Source organism: Phaethon aethereus (genome assembly GCF_964289735.1).
Source record: "Phaethon aethereus genome assembly, chromosome: Z".
NCBI classification, from domain to species: domain Eukaryota; kingdom Metazoa; phylum Chordata; class Aves; order Phaethontiformes; family Phaethontidae; genus Phaethon; species Phaethon aethereus.
The window spans coordinates 32,237,568-32,258,216 of record NC_138577.1 but is presented as its reverse complement, the minus strand read 5'-3'; positions in this window follow the sequence as shown (position 1 = coordinate 32,258,216).

The following is a 20,649-nucleotide window of genomic DNA, read 5'->3' as shown; positions in this document are numbered from 1 at the left end:
TTGATTTCAGTTTCCCCTGTTGATTGCATGGAACTTGCACTTGTACAGTATCTGCTTGTAGTATCCAAAAGTACTTCACTGTTTTTCCCTCTTGTTTTCCTCTTTTTAAAGCTAGCTCTCTCTCACGCCCTTCTTAGTGTGTCTGGAATTTTTTTACATACTACCTAAGTGACAAGAAGTTTTTGACAAGACAGACAACCAATGCAACTTAACGAATTTTGAGATACCATGATAAGGTGATGATAAAATTTTTATTTGATTGTCAGCTGCAACATTCTGCTTGCAGCTCCGAGACAAAATGAAAAGCCACCTGCAAGTCACTCCAAAGTGACTGGTACATTTGCATGTGCCAAGCAATATAGTTTCTTATTATGAGGCCATTGCTCATGCAGAAGGCACCTTAATACTCCCCCGCAACATTTTTGGAACACAGATAATAAATGGCCTTGTAGTCTCAAGAACATTGTTATTATATACCTTCAGGAAGAGATCAAGGAATATGTGTTTGCATATGATGTTTGCCAAATTTTAAGTAAGGTCTTCTATACATTATCTAAATTCTTTTCAGAAATAAACTTCAAAATTTGAAGAGGTTTTTTTTCTGATGCAAAAATGTTCAGGAGATGCAGAACACTGTTCCAGATAGATGTTTATTATTTAGAAAAAAGTCTGGGTTCAGTCATAAGCTGCATAAATCTTTCAGGTTGTTTAACAACACTTTAAAAAGGTTTGCTTTTTCCCTGTCAGTTTCTATCATTCAGGTTTGTTTTCATGAAGTTTAAACCTCAAAATATGTGGTAGACTGTAAGCCTAGTTCGAGAATTCACTACATGCCACAGACTGCAGAATGACTCAGGTATAGGTATAATCTGCCACTGTCACTGATGTACATTGTATTTAAGAGTATTAATTTGCATAAATTGCAATGGTAAAAGGATCATGCTGTGATAATACAATGAGAGGACCTTAAGATTGAAGGTAGGTGGGGCTACCTTCACCATCACATCTGATGGGTGGGGCTAAACCTATTACTTGAACTAGTGGGAAACTCTGTCCCCTGTTAAAAATATTTATTAACAAAAAATTAACATATCTTAGCCTTTAGGGAGAAAAAAAAAAGCCAAACACACACACAAAAAACCCAAAACAAACAGAAAACAACCCACCCACCCCCAAACTGCAGATTTTAGTTTTTGTTGAAAAATTTAAATTTCTCTAGCAATAAAAGATCTTTCCTTTTTCCCCCCTCTCCTCCCTTTCCCCTTCCCTCCTTTTCTCCTTCCTTCCCTCCCTTTCCCTTTCCCTTTCCCTTTCCCTTTCCCTTTCCCTTTCCCTTTCCCTTTCCCTTTCCCTTTCCCTTTCCCTTTCCCTTTCCCTTTCCCTTTCCCTTTCCCTTTCCCTTTCCCTTCCCCTTCCCCTTCCCCTTCCCCTTCCCCTTCCCCTTCCCCTTTCCTTTTCCCTTCCCCTTCCCCTTCCCCTTCCCCTCCCCCTCCCCCTCCCCCTCCCCCTCCCCCTTCCCCTCCCCCTCCCCCTCCCCCTCCCCCTCCCCCTCCCCCTCCCCCTCCCCCTTCCCCTCCCCCTCCCCCTCCCCCTCCCCCTCCCCCTCCCCCTCCCCCTCCCCCTCCCCCTTCCCCTCCCCCTCCCCCTTCCCCTCCCCTCCCCTCCCCTTCTTTTTATGAAATCTCTTTTTTCCCGTCAGTTTTTTTTCATAAAGCTTTTATGATTTTTTTAAATCATTCTGATTATTAACTGTCATCAAGCTACTGTTGTGCTGTGTGTTACCTGGAGTTCTATCATCCTTAAGGATGATCACTTTAATTTTAAGTGAGCAAAGACAAATTGCCTGCCTCAATGTAAAGTCCCGCAGGAGATGTAACACAGGCTGCCTTTACCACAGTTTAGGTAGTAGGTTAAAAATGCCTTGTCTCAAGTAGGATTTACATTTAGATTGTCAACTTGTGGTGCTTCTTTTTAACACAAAACACACCCTTTTTCTCAGTGAAGACAGTCTCACTCACTAAAGATTGTACTACTGAACTTGTATATATGTTACATATATTTATATCTAAAATGTATTAGTTTATAATTTACTGTTATGAGAGGTGACAGGCTGTATTTTGAAAGGTGAAATATTTCTGTCTCCATTCTTAACGTCTTTCCTACACACAGGCCTTCCTGTGTGCATCAGCCCTGATTTGGAGGGGGTGATCCTTACTGCAGGACACTGTAACTGTTGTCTGTGTGGACTGCTAGCTCTTAGATATAGCACCTAGAGCAAACCTGGGTTTTGTTTATTGAGAAGATTGGTACTTCTGGATTTAAAACAAACGCTACTCAAACTTGCAGGTGTTAGATTTAGGAGTAGTAGCTAGTATAACACATGCATTGCAACTGACTGAGGTTGCATCCCTGCCTGTTTTTTCTAAACCAGTGTAGAGCTCAGTGACTTTCTGTCATCCCGTAACGAAAGACCCAGTGGCATCTAGGCCATAATCAACTATTCTCCTGTTTCAGGTCAACAGAAGAAAGAAGGAGAGGTCTAAGGAAGACACACAGTGGGTCCAGTGTCTAACTTAGTGATGTCTGAGTTTTCCGAAGGCCAAATGTGAGGTGGAAGAAGCCTCTCAAAGTCAGGACTAATGTTATAGAGAGCAGTGAAATACCAGTACGGTTGCTTTCTCTGACCCTGCAGAGAATATGGCTGGATCCCAAAACCCTCCACCATTTTGCCTATGAAAAGAATGAAAAATAAATTCTATGTTCTTGTGTCTCTTTCCTCTGGTGTCCCTTCAAGGAAAAGATAGTATTTGCCCACTTTAATCTGTACCTTTTAATCTAGACTTTGCTACCATTGCCTTATCACTCACATTTTCCAAAACAACTGTTTCCTTTTAACGATTTTATTTAAATGGCTGGAGAAATGGGCCAATAAGAACCTCGTTCAGTTTAGCAAAGGGAAATGCCAAACCCCTCACGCAGGGAGGAAAAACCCCATGCACCAATACGTGGGCCAACGGGACAGGTTGGCAGAGAAGGCCCTGGGGCTTCTGGGGGATGCCGGGTTAAACATGAGCCAGCAGTGTGCCCCTGTGGCAAAGGCAGCCAACAGTGTCCTGGGCTGCATTAGGAAGAGTGCTGCTAGCAGGTTGAGGGAGGTGATCCTTACCTGCTCCTCAGCACTGGTGAGGCCACACGTGGAATGTTGTGTCAGCTCTGGGCTTCTCAGTACAAGACAGGCAATCCATCAAAGGGCCAGTAAGATGTTTAAGGGACTGGAGTATCTCTCCTATGAAGAAAGGCTGAGAGAGCTGGGACTGTTCAGCCTGAACAAGGGAAGGCTCAGGGGCAACAGCCTCTCATCATGGGACCTGGCAAGCCTGAATTTAAACTGGGCGGGTTAGGGCCACCAAAAGATGGCCATCATAGAATCATAGAATCTTTTGGTTGAAAGGGACCTTTAAAGGTCACCTAGACCAACCTCCCTGCAGTGAGCGGGGACATCATCAACTAAAGCAGGTTGCTCAGGGCCCCATCCAACCTCACCTTGAACATTTCCAGGGATGGGGCATCTACCACCTCTCTGGGCAACCTGTGCCATTGTCTTACCATCCTCAGTGTGAAAAATCTCTTCCTTATATCTAGACAAAATCTACCCTCTTTTAGTTTAAAACCATTACCCCTGCTCCTATCACTAGAGGCCCTGCTAAAAAGTCTGTTCCCATCCTTCTTACAAGCGCCCTTTAAGCACAGGACTCCAGGTGGGGTCTCGCCAGAGTGGAGTAGAAGGTCAGAATCACCTCCCTCAACCTGCTGGCCACACTTCTTTGGATGCAGCCCAGGATACGGTTGGCCTTCTGGGCTGAGAGTGTACACTTCTGGCTCATGTCCAGCTTTTTATCCACCAGTACCCCCAAGTCCTTCTTGGCAGGGCTGCTCTCGATCCCTTCATCTCCCAGCTTGTAGTGATACCTGGGGAAGAACATCCTGTGAAGGGGGGCTTTCCCCCTTTGGGGTTTTTGCTGTCTTCACTAGGTGGTGGTTGGGGTGCAGCCCCAGAGACTCCTGGGGCATTTGAGATGGCCCAAACCTCACTGCTCGTCATTAGCCGCAGGCTCTGCCCCAGCACCTTTGGCCCAGGCCTCCTGCAAGTGCACATGTACAGCACGTAACCTCCAGCAGAACTGTGAACCTCCACTTGGAGTGCTGCCTTTGTGCAGAGACTTGGCAGGCGTGGCTGCTGTGGGTTCTGCACGGGGCTGTCCCAGGGCTGCGGGCTTGAGGAAGGCACAGGGACCCTTGGCATCGCTGAAGGCTCCCAGGCAGCTCCTCTGCCTTCCCTGACCCTCTCCTGCAGGTACCCTGGGCTAGCTCAAGTCATGCTGGCTGTCTGGTGGGAGTGCAGGGGCGGAGGGCCCTGGAGGGGGAGCAGCATGCTTGGGAGGAGCTGAAGGGGGCAGGCACATGTAGAAGGCAGCCTGTGGGGCTGGCTGTGCACTTTCCAGCCTGCAAGGAGACCCTCAGGAGGCCCATACCTCCCCTCTCTCACCACTTGCTGGGGCTTTCCTTGCTGTTCCGCTCCTGGTGCCAGAAAAGCTCAGGCACTTTGCACATCTCTTGGCAGAACATGGCGTCAGGCAATGAGGAGGCTCTGCAGGACAGCGGCTCCGCCACGACGGCCAGGACGAGCCAGCTGCAGCGGGCAGGGCGGCAGGAAGCAGCCTCAGATGGCCTGTGCCCCATCTGCCTGGACAACATGGACAACGCAGCCTACGTCAACATCTGCTTCCACACCTTCTGCTTTGACTGCATCCAGTGGTGGGCTGCCTCGACAGCCGTGTGCCCGCTCTGCAGGCAGCCTTTCAACCGCATCCTGCGTGTGGTGAGGGTGGACGACAACCTCCACAAGTTCGTGGTCGGCTTGTCCGCCCACCAGCAGAGGACCGCGGCCAGGGAGCGGGTGTGCAGCAGATCCCCGCAGCGGCGCTACCACCTGCGCCCAAGGCCCAGTGGCAACGAGCCCACCGCTGGGAGATGGGGGCCTGCGGGGAGGGACCGAGCGGCACGGAGAGACACAGCTCCAAGGACCTCCAACACCTCCACCCGACAGGCTGCAGGGGAGCGCCCGGCCAGCCCTGCCGATGGACCTGTTCTCCACTATGATGTGCTGGCACTGCAAGCTCAGATGATTGGCTTCGTGGACATTGAATGAAGATCCAGAAGCTCTTCAGAGTGTGTTTCTTTCAAAATCAAAGGAGCCACTGTAGGCAATGCCTTCTAGCAGGGTCTAAACAGGAAAGCAAAAAGGGAGATGGAGCATGCCATGAACTTCTATAATGTAAATGCTGCAACAGAGTCCCTTCCACTCACACTCTCTCACTTCCAAGCACCGGAGCAAGGCTGTCCTAACCCCTTGGCCGTCAGCTGGGCCACCTGTCCTGAAGCAAAGCCAGGTGTCCTGGACAGATGCCATGATGACAACTCTGCTGGTGCCTCCACACCCAAATGGCTCCTGTCATCCTCCAATCACAACTGTCTGAGCCTTTCTCCGACACGCCTCTAAAACAGCAGCCTGACTCCTCCAGCTGCAAACACCTGTAGACAGGGCTAGGAGGCAGGAAGGGGTTGTTCTCTTGTGGGGACAGGCTGCCTGCTTCACAAAAGTCATTGCAGGGGAATGAGGCCCATCTGTTGATCTGCATGCCTTGGTTTGGTCTCTGTTGGGACAGCAAAGATCTAAACCCCAAGAATCCTGAGATTTCAGGAGCAATCCAGAAGCTGACTGCCATTGAAGTAAAGCACACTTCTGCCATGGGCTGAAACACACTGCTTCCTCTCCTGCATCTTTCTGGACCCATCCCAGTCTCCTGCTTTTAAGCCTTTCCCCAGACACACTGGCACCAGCCTTGAACATGTCCACAGGTCCCTCAACAGCATCCTCTCATAACATCTGGGCAGCCTCATACACTCTTGCCCCACACCCTGCAAGGACACACCCAGCTCTGCTGGCAGAGACCCTGTGCAGCCTGCAAGGCCCCTGTGCAGCATTTCTGCAGGTGATACATTTCAGCTTTTTAGAAAAGGACCCCGGGATCCTGAGAGACAGCAAAATGCAAAACGCACCAGCAGTGTGCCCTGGAGGCCAAAAGGCCAACAGTGTCCTGGGCTGCATTAGGAGGAGTGATGCCAGCAGGTTGAGGGACATGATCCTTGCCCTCTCCTCAGTGCTGGTGAGGCCACACATGAGAGTACTAGGGCCCAGTTCTGGCCTCCCCAGTACCAGACAGACATGGAACTACTGGATGGAGTCCAGAGAAGGGCCACACACATGATGAAGGGACTGGAGTATCTCTCCTATGAGGAAAGGTTGAGAGAGCTGGGACTGTTCAGCCTGGGGAAGAGAAGGCTCAGGGGGATTTCATCACTGTTGATCAACACCAGATGCAGTCAGTAAAGAAGAGGGAGCTGGACTCCTCTTAATGGTGCCCAGTGACAGAACAGGAGGCACACAGTGAAATGCACAAAACTCCATTTAAGCATAAGATGAAACTTTTTTACTGTGAGGGTGGTCTTAGACTGGGAAATTGTTGAATGAATTGTCTATCCATTTAATCATCATCTCTAGCCTTCAGTATCATAAAGAAAATGGCAAGCAGAAGGTAATGTCCTGCCCTCTACCATCTCACTAGGTACACAGTCGTGAAGAGTTTCCCTGTCAAAATAAGGCAGGAATCAAGTATTGGGCCCCTTACACTTCTAACAACAGCTTTGATGAAGTTATCACCGATTACAGATTACCTATTATAAAATATGAGTGAAAAATGCACTAACCCATAGAACGAAGCCAAATTACGGTTCTTGGATATCATGTTGGCTCTAAGCCAATGTTGCTGAACTAATGCATCTAATCCTGTGGGGGACTCAGCACCATTTCTTGTCTTTGCTACTCAGCTGAATCTAGAAATTCACCCCCACAAAACTACCTTCCAAACTCCACTTAATGCTCCTATGTTTTGGCAGAAAAACTGTGTATACAACTTAACACAGGAAAGTAGCTGAATTATCATTTTGTGCTTTAGGCAAGTTGAAAAATATTTTTGCCTTAAATTCAGGAACTTTTATGCAATAACATAATTAGGTACTATTTTGAAGTTTAAAATAGCCAGCGATTTTCTCTGTATGAAGAGTCAAAACTAATTTCCTTCAAGTGAATTTTATGAAGTTTCAGAAGACAAAAAAACCTTCAAAAATGCCCAGAACTTGTTTGAAGAGATATGTTTTTTTTTAAAATGGCAAATCCCCTCCCGATATAGTTAAAAGATCAGGAGAAAGCATGAAAGATTAAGCAGCAGATGAGATAATAGACAAGATAATTACAGAGCATTAAAGCCTCAGATTTATTTTTAAGACGTTCAAGCTCTATTTAGAAAAGGCCTTTGCTAACTTTTGTGAATGTAAAAAGAATTATACTCACATATTGAACAATAATGTGACTAATGGTGTTAAAGCTTCATCATTCTCTGTTCTAAACTAGTCCATACAATAACTGGCCAGAGTGTTTCTGTAGCACGAACAGGAGATAACAAGACTAGTGGGGCTGCAGTGCAGCAAAACCTCAATATGCCACAAAAAGAGATTTGTTGTGGACTGTGCTCTCTGTGTGGGAAGTGGCAAGGGAGACCTGAATTTTCTCAATGAGCTAACATGCACAAGGAAGTTTATCATACTTCCCTTCGCAGGCTGCTCACAAACTACCATTTTGCTGCTGTGGCACAAGACAGGTAATGCTAATTCAGAGCAAGAGCTGAGGATATGAAAGACAGGTAGGCAGTTCTCTGAAATGGAGTGGCACCAGTCTGATGGGGATAAGGAGAAAAGCAAGCATAAACCTGTGTTAATGGGTTTGGAGGCAAGCAAAGTGTGTGGCTTAGCAAGGTGACAGAGAATTGGTTTCTGTATTGGTTCAGTTTTGAGTCTGCAGAGCTCTCCTGTGACTCCCCTGGTTTTGTTTCACCTTTCTGAGAAAACGAATAAAGAAAAAAACGCCTATTGTCAAAGCCATCTGCCCACCTTCTGGTGCTATTACACTACTGCAGTTATCACCTCTTTCAAGAAACTTCTAGGCTCTTCTGTTTAGGAATCCTGCTTTATTCTTCTTACTTTTACAGAAAAGGATAAAAAAATTATCACCTTCCTTCTTTATTTTTCCTCCCCTTAGATAAAAAAAATTAAAGGTATATTTCAATTAGTACTTAAAAAATTAAAATAGATATACAGACATGTATTTTAGATACATACTTATATACACATCTATCAGTAGATATAATTACATGTATGTGTGTGTATGTATTCATTACACAAAGCTAGAATGCTTGTGCTTGACTAACCACAAGAGATTGCAAAGTGTGGACAGCAGCACAACACATGAGATGTTCTGATTCCCTTGTGTTATTTGATGCCTGAAATAACACCAAAATAGATATATTCACATTTAATTGCATTTTTAAAAACATGCATGACAAAGGACAATTCTACAGAGTTTTTTGAAGATATCCTTTGTTTTATCATTACATTTGCAATGGAGATTAGCCTCAGATGTTTACTGAAAGTTCTTTCCAACCATAAGGAAATATGTGAAAATGTTTATGTGTAGGTATAAAGAACAGACAACAAAGGCTACTACTATGGGCAGATTAGAGGAAGGAGCTGAATTCCTGAAGGTGAAGTAAAACATGGGGCATAAGACTGGAAGGAGCTGTAAAAATGAAAACCAATATTTTATGGTTAGTGAAAGGGAGAGAAATTTCCAGAAGATAGCAGGACATAGGTAGGTGATTAAAACCACAAGTTAGTAAAAGTGTGTTTGTATTTAGCATGACAAAGATATAATAGTGGAAACAACATTTGCTTTCCTCAGAGAGAAAAGAGTGTTGACACAATTACAGTTGAAAAAGAGGATGGCTTTGAGCCCCAAGACTTTTCTTATCTGTGTGGATAGATAAGACAGGCCTTACCTCAAATATTGTTCAGAAAGTATATACAAGAGTTAGTTGTAACAAGAATTTGGAGATCTAGACAAAAGACTCTGTTGAAGATGCTGCCACATTATAGACCTGAATAGCAGTTGGTATGATCATTTGTTCTACAGTAATTAAAATGGTTATAAAGAAGGGCTTCTCTTCTGAAAGGCTGCAAAAACAGTAAAAAGAAATCAATTAGATTTACCATGGCAACAACCAACAATCTTATGTGCAAAAAATGGAAAAAGTAAAACAGGGAAACAAAACAGAAAATCAAATGAGAATTTAAGCAATGATAGAGTACACACTTTAGAGTGTGTACACACGTCAGAGTGTGATTCTCTGTCAGCTATTTCAAATACGATTTCAGATTAAACAATTTTCATGTTGTTGGTAGTTAAAGATTCTCAAGAAACTGAGGCATGTCAAAGTAGGAGTATAAAATAAAACCATAAAGTCTTAGGTCTTTATGGGGGGTGAAAGGAGGAGACAACAGAAAAAAAAAGGGTTTTTAGCTACGCAGAAATAATTTTGACACCCTAATTTTCTTGACATGTCATACAATAACCTATAGACGGTAAACTTACTTAAGAGTTTTAGTCTTCATTTTTTCTCTGCGCCAAATTCCCACCAACTTCATGAATTGTTCAACAGCTAATGATGTAATGATGTACTTTCCTGAGCCTTTCTGAAGTTGTTGCATCAAACTTCTGTGGACAAGAGACTGCTGTCCTCATTTTCAGTACAGTCCCTAGCAATGGGTCCGCACCTTCTGCTGGAGCAGTATCATCTGGGGCTCCGTGGGCCTACCGTAACTTAAGCTATCTTACAATGTGACTTAATAATAACAGAACATAAGCCACCAGCAAAATCCAAGTTCTTAACTCTCTTACTGGGACAAAAGAGGAAATATTAACATTGCACAAGGAAGGAACAGGATAAAGTACTGGAAGAGATATGAGAGGCAGAGACTGAATGAGAATGAAATATGAGTAAATATGAAAATGACTAAATATGAGTAAATATGAAATATGCATTCATTACATCTGATTTTTCTAAAATTAGTGTGTCTTAAAAAGCATTTGTTAGTATTCATATCCTTTATTGATATAACAGGAAATTTTTAGAGATCTGCAGGAGAGTTTTCTGTTTTGAACAAAAAACTGGTAACACCGTATGGTAAGCCTTGGTGAAAAATATTAATAAAACATACAAAAATCCTATTTTGTTGAGTAGTGGTGTTAGCAGACTTTACACAGATGACTCCTCTGGGGAGGAGTAATTTTTTTGTTTTTACTTCTAGCTCCAGGGGTTTATATTATTTTGCATAATCTGCCTGTCTATCACCAAGCTCTGTCTTCCTTTCTAGGACCCGCATTTAATCTCTTGTTTCTTCACTCGGATCCCTGCTGAAATTATTCTGAACATCAGCCTTGGTTCTGTGAGACTGCTTTAAAAAATGGAAAAAAGCCAATGCTGCCTTATCCATCTGAAAATGAAGGCTTTAACTCAGTTATCAGTTGAATGCATTTATTGCACAGTGATACAACTTTGTTACAGAGGAGTTTCAATGTGGTTAATCACCTGAGAAACAGTGGACAAGTTTTTTTTGCCTTTGGGAGCTGCCATACATGTCTCCCAAAGCTTTACACCTACAGCATGTGCAATCTGTGTCCTAGAAAAGAGGTGGAACAACAGCTGCGTAACAAATTGGAACAGAGAAGTACTAAGTGCTAATTGTATGACTGTAACACTTCTGACCTTGGACCATAAAGAGTTCCTCTTGTGCTGAGTACTTGGTAGGTTGTATTCCAGCAAGGTGGTGAACCAATGCACATAAAGCTACTCAGCAAACAAACCTTCAGCCTTGGTGAATGGGAGTCCTGCATCTCTGAGGCACAGAAACAGGAGGTCTCTTCCAAACTTTGCTTTCAACAGCACATAGTTGGACCATTTGCACACTAATCTGACAACGGCTGCGATACCTCTCTGGTAAAAGTGCTGGCACGTTTGCCTTCTTGGTGTTAAAATTAGCGCTTCTTCAACTGCCACGGAAACACTCCATGTAGCCAAAGCAGGCAGTGGCAGTGGCCTGGCTCATGCAGGAGTCGTGCACAGCTAGTCACCCTGCAGTGCTAGCCTGGCCGGGCTGGGTTCCTATGACCCTGCTGCCAGGGGAGTGAGGCAGCCAGAAACAGCCCCCCAGATCCTGCCTGCTCACCCAGCATCTGCCTCGCTCTTCCACTGTTGCCCTCTTCCTCCCCTCTCCTTCTCCCACAAAGGGAGCAGGCAGGGTCTTGTCAGCCCAGCCTTGGGGTGACAAGATTCAGTCGTGCTGGTGGTGGTGCCGGTCTTGTGCCAGGTGTCAGGTGGCATTCCCTCTGTCACTGGCTCGGGTCACCAGCAGCATCTTCAGTGAAAATGAAGGAAGATGCCCTTTCTCTCTCCGGTGGTTTCGACTCAGCACAGAGTCCCCACTGGATTACTGATTCTCTGCTGTAATCTGCTCCCTCAGACAGTTTTATTTCTGTTTAGTGAGTTATTACCTCTTTCCCTGCACTCACAGTTGCTCTAAATCTGCAAAGGCTAGATCAGTTCCCTAAATGTACCCTCCCATTATTTTATTTCTCTTTATCCCTTCTTTTTCCGCAGGCTCTCCTCACCTCTGACTGGCAGCACGATTTTCTTTCTCCCACTGAAAATGCTGCAACTTCCAGTAATCGCAAACTTCAGATATCCTATCCCCAGCTAGAGATGTGCTGCTCTGTCATTTCTCAGACATTGGCTGCAGGTGCGCCTGTAGTAAGATCTCCTACTGCTAGCGAAGCTCTCAGGCACCTGCCTATAGGATCAGTTATAGGATCAGGTAGAGGATAGGATAACTGTCCATCTATAGGACAGTTTCCCATTTTGATCTTTATTTACAGATTCAGTCTGAGAACTTCGTTTCTGCATGGAACTGGGCATTATCCAAGTGGAAAACACACTCACAGCTCCAGATTATTTTTTATGGATTGTCAGGCGCTATTGTTTTTCCAGCTAATACTTACACCACCATACCTGGCACTAGGATACTCTCTTGTGTCTGCCTTTGCAGTTCTTCATTGCAACAAGCAAGGTTCTAACTCTTGCAAGTTGTGATCAATATGTCACTACTAATTGCCTCCTTTAGCTGAACACCTAAATATCTACTGGACATTTTACAAGACTGACCAGTGTAGACTTCATCACTAATGCTGGATAAACTAATTTTCACCTTTGTAAGTGTGAATCGGGCTCGGAAAAAAAGGCTGAATTAATGAAATGAGGTGCACAGGGAACAAAATTCAGCAAGGCAAGCTTGTTTTGACTTAGAGGTTAACTTTTTCAAAGTGAGTTATTTAAGCCAAACTGTTCAAAATTCTGTGAAATCTGGGGTCATAAGTGTGTCATACAAAATTTTTAAATTAACTTTTTTTTTTTAAAGGATTAGGTATATGTGTGTAATTTGATATCAATACCAGCATCCCTCTTCCCTACCCTTCCCCAGAAAAAGCAGAATAAAAGCTGCATAAGTGCATTTTCTATCCACTCAGTCAGTAGAAATCAGGTCAACCCTACTTAGGGCTACATTAGCATTCAGATCAAGCTCAGTTAACTCTCATTCCCAACCCAAACATCTTATTACAGCAGTCAGTCTAGGCTATTCACAGCACAACAGATTTTCTCATCCTTTCCACAATTGGCCACTTGAAATGTGTGCTTTCAGTTCCTCTGGCTTGCACTACCAGCAGCCAGAAGCAGGCCCTCATGAGGCCATGGACCAAGTTTTGCTCAGAAGTTGTGAGTCATGCACATCCAAATCCTGATTCCGCCCAAGCAGAGTGTTAGTTGCCTCAATGGGTTTGAGCACACATGAGATATCATCTCAAAAAAATTCCTGATAGACCAACGGCAGTAACGTTTCACTGGAAACATGTCACAAATTTTGCAGTTTCTGGAAAAATCCTTTGAAAGACACAACATGCTCTATGTTACAAAAATAAATACTTGAGCATCTGCAACATAGGAAAACATGACTTGACCAAAAGTGAACAGATAGACTTTCAGGACAGAGCTATTTCAGGACAGAGCATGGTTAAATCAAATCAATAGCTCATTTTAAATGTACTAAGGTACTGCTTTTGGTAGACCTCCTACTATCAGAAAGTCATGTTTTAAAGAAATCGTGAATCTACAGAATGACTGAGATATCCTAAAGCAGAAAATATACCCTAATGTAGATGTCTATATTCAAAGCTTGGGAATACCTTCTCAGTGATTCTGGGAACAGCGTTTTTGCTGGGAAATGAGACTAGATGCCACTTCAGAGTAATTCCTCCACCCTTTAGAGAGCAGACAGACAGAAATGTCAGTAGGTGGAGCTGCCTTTGCCGCAGCCGACAGAGAAGTTTCCCTGCAGAAGGAAGTCGCGTTTGCAGGCGCTCAGTCAGCTCTTCCCAGTCCCGGGCAGATGGTCCTTGAACAAAACATGAACATGCAAGAATGCGGATTTTACATCATGTTACCAAAGTGCACAAGGCAGGAGAAGGCAGAATGCAGAACCGACAGTGTTTGTCAGCACAAGCTGTTTGTTTCTTCTTCTTCTTTTTTCCAGTCGTGAGGAATGGTATCATTCTAAAGTGATACACTTGGCTCCAGAACACCTTGTACACAACAGTAAAGCACCCTATTATTCATGCTTGGACTGAAAGTGGTGCTAATGTAAATATGTCTGTTTTCATCATCTACATGAAGTACATCTTTGCACATGACAATCAGGCTGACAGTTTTTTCTTTCATTATTGTTCTCGTGAAATAAATATGCAGATCATCTATTTATTACTAAAGGGTACTTCAGCTTCATCTCTCAACTTGAAGTTGTACAGCATATGTAAGAGGGCTGTGATCAATCTATTGTCTTTATTTTAAAAGGGAGATTAATGAATGTGATTAATTGAAAGAAGGCATGTATTATGAAAAATTCTGAGAATCACTCAGATAAGGTGAAGAATAATCATGGCAAGAATTTATGACACATGTCTGAACAGCAGTTTATTTCATATGAAGAATTTCATGTCTGCTTTATTGCTGAGGCCTTGAATAAGTATCCCAGGGAAGCTTATCTGTCTGCCATCTTGAAGTTTAACTCTGGCTGAGTGACTACAGTTCAGTATTTTTCACATAGCAAGCCACACCCCAAAACTTTAATATCAAAATGAGTAATTTTGTCTATGAGTAAAGAGCTGATCCTGCCCTGGGAGTCACGGATACAACAGTAAAATCAGCTCCTCTGAGTGTTTACAAGGCACATAGAACACACATCATCTTCTGATTTTATAGAACTCCATATGGCCTTCTCCAGCATCCTAATTTCTAATCTTTTCTCCAATATGACTAAAATACTCATAGAGGCAGATTATCATGTATATGTCCATCTGATATGCTGTACAAAATTAGCCAGTCAAAATCTTTGAAGATTTTTTATTGTTCCACAGAAAGTGCAAAATGCAAAGAAGTATTTAACTTGTGGCTACAGTGAGAAAATATGAGAAATCACTGCTTGATTTCACTATGCTGGTTACATGTGCAGTTCCTTTGGGCTCAAGTCTTCTCATACTTTTTTCATTCTATAATTTCTAAAATAACCAAGAAAGACACCTTTAATGAGGACCTGGCATACACAGCCACGTGATAACATGTGGTGCTTGAAAGCAGCTCCGAGCAGTAAGGCACCGCAATGTTCAACAGACTGTGGAGGTACAGGGTTGATATACCTATCCTCAGAGTGCCATTCAGCCGTTCATCTGCGCGGGCTTGGGAAACATGGTAAGCCACCTTCCATTTGTTTCACTGCAATGAACATCAATGTGCAGCACTCCACAGAGGACAGGAAATAGGAGATGCCTCTGCCAGTCACTGCAGGGCAAAACTGAAAAGCACAACAGACAGTGGGAGCCCATAGGTCCAACGACGCAGTGCGTGACGGCAAGACCCTTCCATCCTCAAACTCTGGCCTTGTTAAGATCAGAAGGTGGGGACAACAACAAAAACTATGCAGCTTTGTTATTTTTTTCTATAGTCAGCTTCAGTGAAAGGAAAATCGATGCTCCCAAGCTACAGTTCCATGTACATTGTCACAGCTACTGAACACTGTTTTTTGATTGTCTTTGCTGTCTCTTTTAATCATCTCAGATTTTGGCGTCTATTATGAATGCCTCAGAGCCAGGGCACCTGTTTCTTTTAGCGAAGAACCTCTAGCCAGCACTGATTTCACTAAACAAGAAGATCAATGCTTATACAGCTGATCATTCCTTACAGCCCAGGAGATAAAACTTTAGTTTTGTTTTTGTGGATACACCAAGAGTTGCACACTTTTGAGAAGTAACTTCTGTTCCACATTTAACCTTGATCCAATTAGTAGTTACTAGAAAAGTATCAAGAGGCCAAGGTTACTGGTCAAGGCTGCTCTTCGTGGCTACTGGATTACCACCTTCAGTTTGTTTAGTTGGTTATTTCATTTACATGGATAGCCTTAAGTAATACGTCTTTTCAGTTCTAGATGTTGCTTTGCTATTGGTTAAGTGTACCCCTGTGAACGGAGTATCCTGCAGTAATGTCCTTGCGGCTATTAATCCAAACACTGACAGCAATTTAGGAGAAAAATGTAGAGGATATTTTTCTGCATCTCTCTCTGTTTCTTCTTCTGCCAGGAAGAAGCTGGACCTGGCACCACCGCTCACCAGCTGACATCAGGATCTTTGGAGGACATGGCCCATTCACCTGTTATACTGTGGTAATACAAAGGCACAAGCTTCTGTCAAATAGCACCTCTATTATTCAACATCAATCTCAAGAGAATAAAGTTTGCAGGACGGGACCAGCACTGAGGGAGATTTCAGATAAAGAAATTTTAACTTAACAATTCCACAAACATTTGTTGCAAGGACCAACATTATATAAAATAACACTTTCATTCCCATTCAGTTTTATTTTTTTTATTTTAACAATTGGAAAAGCAGATGGGGAAATGTGTGGTGCTCTCTATTCATTATTGTTCAATAGCCAAGTCTCCTTTGTAGAACTGCTGCCTTGCCAAAACTCATTTTTAAATGTGTCAATGGAATGATTCAGTTTCATCATTATAAATATCTGAAACAAGGGTGATATTCCTTAATATTATGACTGATTTACATTCCTTTTGTGAGAAGTTTAGTTATGATAGGAATGTAAGATCAAAATCAGTATACCATCATACTAGAAAACTTCAGAGAAATGTTATGTTGAGATCATGTACTTTTGAGCAGTAGGGATAGGCAGAAGGCCATAGCCCCATGAGGTTTCCATTTTAGTTGGCTAGGTTAACTGCATTAATATAGAATCCTAATTTCTTTTGTTATTGTTCTTTATTGTTACCTGTTTATATCCCACTTTATTACAAAAGCTCTACTACTACTACTTAAAATAAAGGGAACAGAGTTTCCAGTTCTACTGAATGCTTTTATTTTGAACCTATCTATTGGGGTTTCTTACCTTTTCTTTAACATTGTCATGAGTAGAGATCATGACATAAAATGAAAAAAAAAAAGAAAAAAGAGATATGGCAGATAGAAATATAATGTTTACTCTTAATAAAAAATCTTTCAGCTTGAAGTCCTAGACAGCATTGTGTATTCCAACCTTAGCCATACTTTCCTTTTTTTTTTTTTAATCCCCAGTTCATTCATCAACTTGTGTCAGGAATTTACTTCGTTCTGCTGTTCTAGTAAAAAAAAAATTACCTTCATTTTCTAAATCTTAATGTTCCATGCAAAAGATAGATACAATGTGCATTTCCTCCATTCAGTATGAGCATGATCTGTGAAAGGTTTGAATTATTTCGGTTGGTATGTGTAATACAGTAATTTTCATGAAGGCCTAAGCAGATTTCATCTAACCCTTTTGTGTAGTTAAGGAATAATTTGCACTGACAAAGCTACTAGTTAATTTCTCAAAACAGCTTTAGTTTGTAGTTTGGTATATATACATCCTCAAAAATGCTAAGGAAATTCCTTAAAGTCCTGTTACCTATGAATATGTTCTAAGATGGCTTCTTTGTTTGCTGCACAGTAGCTTTAGCAATTTAACCATTAGAAAAGTGTAAAATGTTTCAATATCCTCATCACTGCTCTTCAAAGAGGTGAAAATAAGGCATGATAAGCAGAAATAACAGAACAGATTTTACCTAAACAGCCAGATTTAACGATTCCTTGTTCTATAGACTATACTTTAGAAATTATCTCTGTCACAGTATATTAAATGCACAACAGACTATCACTTTACCTTTAGGTCTTTTGTCACAAAGCTCAGAAGTATTATCATGTCTTACAAGTGAACCTAATACACATGAATTTGGTTGGGTTTTAAATATCAGTTGTCTAGATATCTGCTGAGGATTTTTGCCCTTTATAATACTCACTATCTTACTTCAGACATGCCTGTGTCTATTGTAACGGGTAACTCTTTCCCCTGTTTAGTCGTGTTTGGGGATGGTTGCATGAAGTAGGAATAACAGCTCTAACAGTGTGCACACTTCTGATGAATATGATACTACATATTTAGAGTAGAACTAAAGATTACTATAAATACTTTGAGGATAATTCTAGAATCAACTGACAGAATCAATGTCCAGCAATGAAAGGAGTTGTACTAGCCACACTTAATGACTGAGACTAAAATACAATCTAATTTAGCTTTTTTATACAGGAGGGGTGGATCTTGCTCTGTTACAAATAAACCAGCAGTCCTAAGAGAAGGTAGGTGAAGGTGCTATCAGGCCAAACAAGAAGGTTAGTAAAGGTTAAAGGAGATGTTCCTTCACTTAAGCTGGTGAAGTTCCCAGTGACTGGAAAACAAGAAACATAAACCCCATTTTTTAAAAAGGGAAAAAAGAAAGACCTGGGGAACTACAAGGCCAGTCAGTCACCTCTGTGCCTGGCAAGAACATGGAAAAGATCCTTCTGGAAGCTATGCTAAGGCACATGGAGAAGAGTGACAGCCAACACTGCTTCACTATGGGCAAATTGTACCTAACAAATTTAGTGCCCTTCTACAACAAGGTTACAACATTGGTGGATAAGGGAAGAATGACAGATGTAATCTACCTAGACTTGTGCAAGGCATTTGATACTGTCCCACACAGCATCCTTGTCTGTAAAATGGAGATACATAGATTTGGCGGGTGGACCACTTGGTGGATAAGGAATTGGTTGGATGTTTGCACTCACAGAGTTGCAGTCAATGTCCCAGTGGAGACCAGTGATGAGTTGGGTCCCTCAGAGGTCCATAATGGGTCCAGTATTATTTAACATCTTTGGCAGGGACACAGGCAATGGGATTGGGTGCACACTCAGCAAGTTTGCAGATGACACCAAGCTGAGTGGTGCAGTTGATACTACAGAGGGAAGGGATGCCACCCAGAGGGACCTGGCTTGACAGGCTACAGAGGGGGCCCCGTGCAAACCTTCAGTTCAACAAGGAAGTTCAACACGACCAAATGTAAGGTCCTGCACCTGGGTCAGGGCAAACCCAAACATGGATACAGGCCGAGTGATGAGTGGATTGAGAGGAACCCTGCCAAGAAGGACTTGGGGGCACTGGTGGATGAAAAACTGGACATGAGCTGGCAGTGTGTGCTCACAGCCCAGAATGCCAACCACATCCTGGGCTGCATCCAAAGCAGCGTGGCCAGTAGGTCGAGGGAGGTGATTCTGCCCCTCTACTCTGTTCTGGTGAGACCTCACCTGGAGTCCTGCATCCAGCTCTGGAGCTCTCAGCACAAGAAAGACATGGACCTGTTGGAGTGGGTCTAGAAGAGAGCCCCAAAAATGGTCAGAGACTTGGAACACCTCTCCTATGAAGAAAGGCTGAGAGAGTCAGAATTCTTCAGCCTGGAGAAGAGAAGGCTCTGGGGAGACCTTATTGCAGCCTTCTGGTACTTAAAGGTGGCTTATAAGAAAGATGAGGAGGGACTCTTTATTAGGGAGTGTAGTGATAGGACGAGGGGTAACAGTTTCAAACTGAAAGATGGTAGATTTAGATTAGATGTTAGGAAGAAATTCTGTATTCTGAAGGTGGTGAGACACTGGAACAGGTTGCCCAGGGAAGCTGTGGATGCCTGGAATCCCTGGAAGTGTTCAAGGACAGTTTAGATGAGACTTTTTGAGCAATCTGGTCCAGCGGAAGGTATCCCTGTCCATGGGCTGGAATTAGATGATCTTTAAGGACCCTTTCAACCCAAACTATTCTATAATTCTATACATGTGGAAGGAATATCAAGGAATTTTTGGAACAGTCCTAACTAAATAGTTGTGTGATTCTCATTTTAAAAAAAAGGACTCAATCATAAACCTGAAAAGATTTGTAGGCTTAGTCTGCAGCTGTGATTTTATTTTATTTTATTTTATTTTATTTTATTTTATTTTATTTTATTTTATTTTATTTTATTTTATTTTATTTTATTTTATTTTATTTTATTTTATTTTATTTCTGAATTTAAACAGAACAATCATTCTACTGGGTTTCATTGAACTATTCTTGTTCTTTAAAATATGCATGTCTGAGTTTTTGCAGGATTAATGGCAGTTTTGTCATGAAGTTCTTCTGCCATGTGAGGTCACCAGGTATGATGCCAGCGAGCTCACAGGTGTCCATAGAAGACTGCAGAGGACAGGGTCCCTGGTGACAGCTAGTGCTTAATTCAACTAATTTGTCACTCTCACTTTTACTATCAAACCGTGACTTTTATTCTCAAATACTGAACTAACTATTCATTTTAATACTGTGAAGGAAATGAAATCATGTCTCTGCTAATTATTTCATTATTAATTTCACATCTGTGGCCAAACAGTTTCCTAGCACAATAAATTCAGTATTAACTGAACTAACACGGAACTAATTGGAAAAGATCAGACTCAGGCTGCTGGGACTAGCCCAGAGCACTGGGGCTTGAGGCCTCCTGTTTCACAGCCCCCATGGGAAACAGCAAGAGCAGCCCGAAGGAGGGGTTTTGGCTGCCCCTTGAAAACGTCTCATCTCCTTCTGTGCACCCAGGGCCAGTGCAGACAGATCACGAAGGCTGTGAACTACAGCTTCATCTGCCCCTTCCTCCCTGTTCTCCCAGGTCTCCGCCAGAGCCCCTTGCTAAAAAGAATGGAAAGACCCATGAAAAACCTCGTAATTTACTTAACTCTCACACACTGAGTTTTGCTGTTTGTATTAAGGTCTCTTGTACCTCTCTCTACCCTTCAGCTCTTCAGTCATTTCACATCACTATCTATCTATCTCCCCTATTGCCACAGAAGGAGAAAAATAAACATGCTTAATTTAAAATCTGAGGGAAACAAATATCTAATTAAATTTGTGTATTGGAAGGGTAATAAAATAACAGTATTCACACTGTTAATCGGTTTTGCTTTGTCTACATCTCTTCTCACCTTTTGGTCATGATTTGGCTTTTTTAGATCTTTGTGCCAAAGGGACTCTTTCAAGTGCTATGGAAGAACTGTGCTTGAGTATTACTGCAGTAACAGTAAAATCATAGTAGTAGGTTTTGTTCTAGTGATTCCAAATATTC